This window comes from Crocodylus siamensis, chromosome 3 (genome assembly GCF_052110815.1).
Source record: "Crocodylus siamensis isolate JL-2025a chromosome 3, ASM5211081v1, whole genome shotgun sequence".
Classification (NCBI taxonomy): domain Eukaryota; kingdom Metazoa; phylum Chordata; order Crocodylia; family Crocodylidae; genus Crocodylus; species Crocodylus siamensis.
The window spans coordinates 159,979,899-159,988,345 of record NC_143397.1 but is presented as its reverse complement, the minus strand read 5'-3'; the positions used below and the strand labels follow the sequence as shown (position 1 = coordinate 159,988,345).

Below are 8,447 nucleotides of genomic sequence, written 5' to 3'. Positions count from 1 at the left end.
GGTATGGATGAGGGTGTGGCTTCCTCCCTTCCTTCTTTCTGATGCCCAGTCTCCTCCAGCACTGCCAGGGCCACATACCTGTTCCCCAGTTGTACTGGGGTGACAGTTGATGCAGCTACACGCCACCTGCGACACCGCCTGGCCCTGAAGGTGACAGTCCTCTATTCGCCTCCTGCAGACTCCTGGGTGGTGACAGCCTGAGGGGATGGACCCTGCAGAGAAAGAAAGTACCCATCAATCTCATCCTCCACAGCCCTGATCCCCTGTCACTTCCACCTGGAGCTCTCTCACCTGCCCCTCCAATGCCGTAATCCTGGCACAGATGGGAGAGGTGAGAGAAGCCTCCACCTCCGTGTCCCGCCCCCCGCTCCGGCCCTAGGGACCAAGCCAGGCAGCCCCCACAGGCAGGTGGCCCCACCTGCTTGGAAGCCTCACCCATCCCCAGGCTAGGGGCGCCCGCTCCCGGGGTAGCAGGGGGAGCCGGGCCCACCCCGTGCAGCTGTCTGTGGCGACACAGGGCTGCCCATGGGGGCCTCGGGCCTGTGCTCCTACCCCCCCGGGAATGATGCGTGCCCACGGGCGCGCGGGGGCCTCGGCGAGGGTCGCGGCAAGGAAGGGAGCACACGGCGAGGAAGGGGAAGGGCCGGACGCTCGGCTAGGAGGCAGCAGTGGTGCAGGAGCCCTGGCTGCACTCTGCATGACAACTCCTATGCTGTCACCCCCATGCACTTACCTGGAGACAACTGCTGCTGCTGCTGCCATTGGCTCTTCCACTGCCTGCGGCCTCTCTCGCGCGCCTCCCTGCACGAACCCTGGTGCAAACTCCGGCGCGCCCCTAAAGAGCACACCTGTTTGCGCTCCCTGTTCATTTAAATTTGATACTATTCTATCCCTACTTTGTAATAAATTTTATCATCATACAAAGGACAGAGTAAAAAAAAAAGTTCTCCACAAAAGGCAGTTTCTTGTTCCCACTGAAGTCAATTCCACCACTTTTATTGGAGCATGCCCCTAATGACTATAACAGCAGACCTGAAGAATGCATTGAATTCAAAAGCTCATCTAAGGATGTGTACAAGCATTACATTTAGATCACTCTAATCGAGCTAAATGCTTCAGCAAGTAAGCATTTGCAGGGCTTGGGTCATCCTAAAAATGGCACACCCCATCTGGATCAGCGTAGGTTAACCCACCCTAAAATGAATTAAACTGACCTAGCAAATGCTTGCATAGGTCCAGAGCATAGCCCTGGACTGAATAACCCAACAACTACCCAACAGCCTCAGGGCTATACTATTTTTACTCCTCTGATCCTGAACAGGCTATTTTTACACCCCTGACCAGCATACCCATGGTCCTGTCAACCTCACCCACCAAATCCCACCAGCCCCACCCCAGATCTGCCAAACCCCTGCCCCTGGCAAACCTGCTAGTCTCATCCCACCCCCAGCTTACATGCCTCCAGTTGCCTGCATCTCCTCCTGGCCAGCAGGAAACACTTGCCCACAGCAATCCCAACCTGAGCCAAATCATGTGAAAGCTTGTTCATACCCCAAGTCTATCCCACCTATATCTAAACATATATAGTAGACTCTTGTAGTAGCACTGGAGTGATATTGTAGCCATGATGGGTTTTATAACTTGATCTAGATCTATAGATCTAGATATATATATAAAAACCCATCATGGCTACAATATCACTCCAGTGCTACTACAGAAGTAGTGCCTTTTCTTTGAAAAAATAAAGCCTGAATATTTTATCAGCCCTCCACCCAACTCTGGAAAATCATTTTTGTTTTGTTTTTTGTTTGCTTTAATAGATAGCTACTCAAATTTCATCCTGCACAAAAATGAAATACTAGGGTTGTAGCTGCCTTTAGGGATTAATACATGAAAGAACAATGAAAAAAATGGAGCAAAAAAGATCCACACTTCAATCTGCTTTTCAAATCTTTTGATAGGCTTAAAGAAACCACAGAAAATTACCATTATTACTTCAAAGCATTTTCCTGTTTGAAAAAATAAAGCTTAATGAAGCTGTAACATTTACAGCCCTCAAAATCTTTGTTTGTTGGGATTTACTGCACGTATAAATTATACAAAGAGAAGAAGTAGTATACTATAACAGGGCTAGCTATATTTGAACAAAAGCACAGTAACAGACATTAAAAAGATAAAAATACAAAAAGTTGAGCCTCTCAAGAATAATGCCTGGAGATAAGGAAAGAAAACTGTAAATCTCTGTCAAAAGAAAAATGACTGCAGAGGACTGATAAATATTGTTATTGTCAGGGGACAGTGATTAGCATGGCAGCAGCACACTGTACTGCTGATTTTCAGGGTCATGCTCCACCTGGGACAAACTTTTTTTTTTTAAACTATTTATATATTTGGTTCTTTACTTGCATCCTACAGCAGAAAAACCTGTTAGGTATCATCTATTTAAACACAAAGGCATGAGACTGTCGTTTGTTTATTTTTTGTTTGTTTGTTTTTTAACTTCCAGATTTTGTTTAAACAGTGAAGAAGAGGCTTATTTCCTGAAAGGGGTATATAGTGTTACATCAGCATATTGAATGTATGAGGTGTACCATCAGCAAAATAGCTAGTCTAACACTGCAGCATGTTCCTAGATATATTAATAATGTCATCCTCATTTTCTTGCGTAAACTCTAGTAATGTGAGAAACTTGTGTCTGAAGACACCTATTTGACTCACCACTGAATAAACTTGCCCTGCTCTTATAAGAGTAGGGCTGCTGCCCTTTATGAAATACAATAGGGCATCTGTGTGGGAAGAACTGGGTGGGAAGGAATGCAGATAGGGACTGCCTATGCTCTCTGGCTCCATCCTCTCCTCAGTCCACTGATATCTCACAAAAATCCTGGAAGATCTTAGGAACGAGGGGCTTGGAACAGATCAGTCTGGTTAAATACTCCTTCTCCTTGCATCCATATTCTGCCACTGTGAAATACAGGACACTGAGTTAAATAGGCCTACGGTCTGACTCAGTATGGATTCTCTTATGTCCTAACCTCATGAGACTTAATTAAGTGTGAAGTAATGTTAATGAATCTCAGATTTTCTACTATATATAGAAATATATATAGTTATATACTATAACTACTACTGATCAGCAATAAGGGAGACTGAGATGATGGAAGTACTGTTTCTGCAATCATGCTGCAAGGAAGGAAGAGAAATGAATCGTGTCAAACTGAATGATAGTCACACACACATGAAAATTTCCCTTTCTACCTTTGGATATCTGAAATAGAAGGAAGGGGGGCATGTTTTCCCTACGGGGAGATACTTGACTCCAAATGGCCTATGATGTTCCAAATCCTTCCAAGTGAATTATCTTTACGAAATGATTCAAGATTCACCTGAAGGAGTCTTTCTGACTCTGTCTGTAGCCCTTGGAAGTGAATGACCGAGAAAGTAATTATTTGATCTCAGTCCTCACAGTCAGCTTGAGGCTCAAAGAGAACATTAAATCTAACTGTTGCATCTCATTTGCAAAGTCCATAGGACTATTTCAGTCTATTTCTGGATACCACAATGTCTAGAATAGAGACCCCTCTCTCTTTTTCTTTTTAAGGCCAGCAGCCAATGCAGAGAATTATGTTCCTAAGTTTTATAAGCTATATTAATATACTTTTGTTAATGGTATAAAATGAAAAGTGATCTAGATTATTAAGGGTTAAAATACACACAGAATAATCCTATACCAAGTCTCAACACATAAAAGAGGAAAAGTGTGCTGCAGTGTACCTGATCCCACGTGGGCCAAAACAAATAAGAATTCCTCCTGTTCCTTCAGTAGTCTATGGTCAAGGCAACCTTCTACAACATAGGTTGAATTCCTCCCATGTGAAGAAAAAGGCGTTTAAATCACCAACTCCAAGATGTGTCAGGCCTCAATACATAACTTCCAAGAGAAAAAAATATATTTCCTTTTAGTGACATGCCCCAAACAAAGCCAACTTAAAGTTCAGCAACTAGTCCAACTATAGGCTTTTTATTCCCCATGGTGTTTGAAAAAAAATGATTTAAAAAGTCCAGGCATAGAGAAGAGTCATTAAGTTTAAATTTATTCTTAGCTTTCTGTAAAGAAATAAATTCTCTAGAGAAACATACAGCATATCTTCACTCCCTTACTTCAAACAGAAGGGTGGGGTTTTATTTAAATGTACTAGATACTTCAGGAGTAAAAAACAAAAACAAAACACATCCCCCACCCCCCAAAAGCCACACACACAAAAAGAACATGAAAGAAAACAAAGCCTTTTTTCCTCCATAAGAGAGACTAAGAGTAAATAAGACTTATTCCTTTTAATTTGTAGCTGAACAAGGGTTTCCATATTGATCCTGTCATTTTCATTTCTTCAGGGACATCATTTCTCTTCTACAATATTTTTATGCTTTTTTTTTTTTTTTTTTTTTGTTGAAGTCCATACTGTCAACAGAATGTATTCAGTATTGACCCAGTAACAGTAGGGTGGCTTCAACTCCAGGCAAAGGAGAATGATTGTTACAACACTTAATTCAAGAAGTGCAATATCTCCTCTTCCCTCAAAAAGGCAGATTCTATCCATCCTACATGTCCCATAAAGGTGGCTAGTAGTTTGAGAAAGGAGCAAGTAGCCTCCGGGAATTTTAGCATACAACATATAAGCAAACCTATTTGTTTTACAACACATCCATTTCTATAATCCCTGCTACATGTCCATGGATCATAAGCATCTTCCTCAATATGAGGTACTATTTGAACATGTGACAAAGAATCCAATTCAAAATTAATAAACCAACCAATAAATATTGAGGATTTTTAAAAAAAAAATAAACTCCATAAAATGGGGAGCATTGTTCATTGCAATGGTACACAATCTTTAAACCTAACTTTTACAGAGCATGCCCATGCTTATTATATGCTACATCTTATATAAAACACTAGCTGGAACTTGCAAAACATTTGCAATTAAGTTTTTATTGCAAAGGTATTTCTTTAAATACAGCAGGTTTAGTTATCCTTTGACTGAATACTGCAATGGAATCAAAACTTCTCACCCTGGAAAAGGCTACATATAAAGCTGTCCATGTGTAAACACAGGCTTAGGAATATAAATACATAGTTGGTCAAAAATCTGACCTTGTGACTAGTTTATAGTCATAGAATAAGAGGGCCCTTGTACACATGAGGAAATTGCCCCTTTTAGTCATTTAATTGCCCGTTTAACTATTTACTTGCATAACAGTATACACATTTGATGGCATGTTACGATCACATTTCATAACAGTTTACACATTCGGGGGTGTGTTCCAATTTAAATGACTTTCTAACACAGCAAACTAAAATGGATTCCATGTTTTTTAAATTTCCTAAATAACAAATTACAGTGATATTGCTCATGTGTACAAGGTCCCTATCCAGAGAAGGTAGCATGGGGCACTGAAAGTCCAGGCATGTTCAGGGAAGCTCGGGCTTGGCAGGCTTCCAGTGCCCCGTGCACCATCCCTGCTGCCTTCTCCAGTTGACAGCACACCCAACAGCCCTCCTGCCACCTTCCCAAGGCAGCCAGCCCATTCCTGGGTGGTCCCAGGTGGCAGGAAGGTGGGAGGGATGGTGTATGGGGTGCTGGAAGCCTGCCAAGCCCAAGCTTCTCCAAACACATCTGGGTTTCCAGTGCCCTGTGCACCATTGGATCTGGCAGGTACTGCCTGTAAGCTGGGACTGCACCCGTGCAGCTCTGGGGGCCACTGCCACTGCAGAGGAAAGCACTAGGCACCCCCACAGCTCAGGGCCTGCACAACCTGGTGGCACCTTGCATGGGCAGGCTCTGTTGAGGGTTAAAAAAAACAAAAACAAAAAGCAGCCAGGGGCCTAATTTTTTTTTTTTCTTTTTCTGCCATAGCCTACCTGCATCTCCTGTGGCTAGAAAGAGAACTGCTGGCAGGTTGCGCAGCCCCCGAGTTGTGGGGAGACCCTGGTGCTTCCCTCTGTGGTGGCAGCAAACCCTGGGCAGCATCGACCCACTAGCACCCTGCTCAGGCATTCCTGGGGGGGCGGGGGGGGGCCACCTTCACGGAGGGAAGCACCAGGGCCCCTGACAGCTCAGGGCTTGCCAGCAGCTTGCCCCCCAGCCAGATACATCTATAGTCACCTATCCCATGTACCAAATTTAACATTGACCATGTATTGCTGAGGTCTTGACCAAAGGAAGCAACTCTTTTGGTTCTTTGAAACTCCTTTGAAACAGCTCCCCTTTGAGAATTTCACTATTAGGAAACCAAAAAAGATACAACATTACCTTCAAGTAATGCATATTTCATAATCACAGTGGCTAGGAATTTATAGCCTTATTTTTATTATTATTATTTTTTTAACTTAACTCTAGAAATTTTAAAAATTTAATTTAGTAGGAAGGGACTTCAAGGGTCACCTCTTCTAATCCCTTGCACAAATGTGGTGTGTACTTTTCCTAAACTATCCATCTAGCCTCTACTTGAAAAACTCCTCCAATAAAGTAGATTCAACAGCTTCCCTTGGCAGCTTGTTCTATTTCCCTACTGTTCTGACAACTAGGAAGTTTACTTGTGATATTTACTCCAAAGCGGCTTTGCTGTATTTTAAAGTCATTCCTTGTGTCCTGCCCTCGCCAGGAAAATATTTTTTTATGGCAGCTTTCAAGTATTAGGAAATTGCTATCATACTCCTTCTTAATCTCCTCTTAGCCATGCTAAACATACCTAGTTCTCTCAGCCTTCCCTCACATGACTTGCATTTCAACCACGTCATCATCTCTGTTGCTCTTTTCTATGTCCTCTCTAGTATATCCACATCCTTCTTAAATTGCACTAAAATAAAGGCAGAAATCAGGTTAGTTGATGTCTAAAGCAAGCCTGTTCCTCTTTAAAGTTTAATAGAGAACTGTGTTTGACTGGTAGCCAGAATAGAAAGACTTATTGTATTAGTTATATTTGGTAATTATCTGGAAGAGCTAAGCACTTACTTGCTGAATCTTTAACATGAGTTTTGAATGAATCATGTCTTCTGAAAATGACCCGTATATATTGCATTTTATACTCCATATATCATCCAACACCAAAACCTGTGCTCCCTGTCTAATTTGCATGCTGTTCTGCATACAAAGCAAAAAGCTTACTCTCTTACCTCTACTCATTCCTTGGTAGATATATGGTAGAACACACCTACACAGCAAAGGCATAGAAAACCATGAAGGCATACCCCGCAGCACACTAAAAGCAGATACATTACATTCTTTAATTCTAGTGCCTGTAGAGCAGGTAAGTCATGCTTTACTCCAATGTCCCCTAGCATGGTGCTTTGACAATGTAGACAAGCATTGTTCATTTTTTTCAAGTATAGCCTGTGAAGTATTTTCCCAAGAGTAGCCCTCCAGCTTCCCTCCAGGCTGGTTTACTTCCCCAGCTTTTCCCTGCAGGATTAGCTGTCCCTACCACTAGTGCTCTCATCTCAAAGACTCACTCAGCTTTTGAAGAATTCTTAAAGGAAACCTGCTTGATCTGGCTTAGCACTTCTGCTGATGATCTTGAGGTCTGACAGTCTGTCACTCACACATGGTATAAAACCATTCCAATTAAATTAAATCTTTGATGATTTTACTCAACTACAGCACTCTTTCCTCCACCAAATACAGCTTGCTCTGTGTATTTCAAGGAGATTTAACATCAAAAGGACAGCATCAAACTTCTTCAGTCTACAAGGGATTGAAACAAAGCACAGTAATTGTTCAGGATAGCTTTTAATGGGCTGTAACTCAAAATCAGTTTGACTTGGGGCTAGAAATACTAAAATCGAATGAATGCTTAATATAAAACACTGAAAGATTAATTGGAGCAGGGACTGGAACTCAGTTCTTCCTTTTTCAAGGAAGCATCTTAACTTTAGGCTATAGTCATGCTCACATTCTCTAGCTGACAAATCCTTATTAATTACATACCAGGTGGCAAACTTTCAAGCAGGGGCTTTGAGACAACCCAGGCTTACAGCATATTGATTAGGATATTCACCTGAAAAACAAAGGTTCAGCTTTCTATATAAAAAAGGAGATAAGGTAAAGGTGTAGGTTTAACACCCTCCTCAATTATTTGTAAGGAAAGCCTGGCTTAGATGCCTGACTCCAAAATAATCAGGAATGTGAATTTTATGTAAGCATCTCTCTGAAGCCCAAAAATGCATGAAGGTTGTGTAGAGTGCTGAAGTTAAAGCACCCAGGAGAGGGATGTGATATTTGTTGGCCTCCTTAGATGGATTCCCATATGTTGGCTTTCATAGATCCCAAACTTAAGTTTGCCCATGCAGCAGTTTACATATTTCAGAGGCCAAGGTGTAAATTCAAGAAGACCCAAAGGCATTGAGCAACTGGATGCTGCAGTATTCGGTTCCAAATGTTTTCAAGGCT

The 8,447-nt window shown here is 42.2% G+C and overlaps 1 long non-coding RNA gene across 1 annotated transcript; it reads right to left on the bottom strand.

Annotated features, from left to right (window-relative positions):
- Positions 1-775: 775 nt before the first annotated feature.
- LOC149869044 (uncharacterized) lies at positions 776-6,794 on the bottom strand. The gene is made up of 3 exons (XR_016441064.1): positions 6,751-6,794; positions 3,775-3,931; positions 776-835 (listed from the first exon to the last, which is right to left on the bottom strand). It is a non-coding gene; the product is annotated as an uncharacterized LOC149869044 (long non-coding RNA).
- Between the last annotated feature and the right edge of the window lie 1,653 nt (positions 6,795-8,447).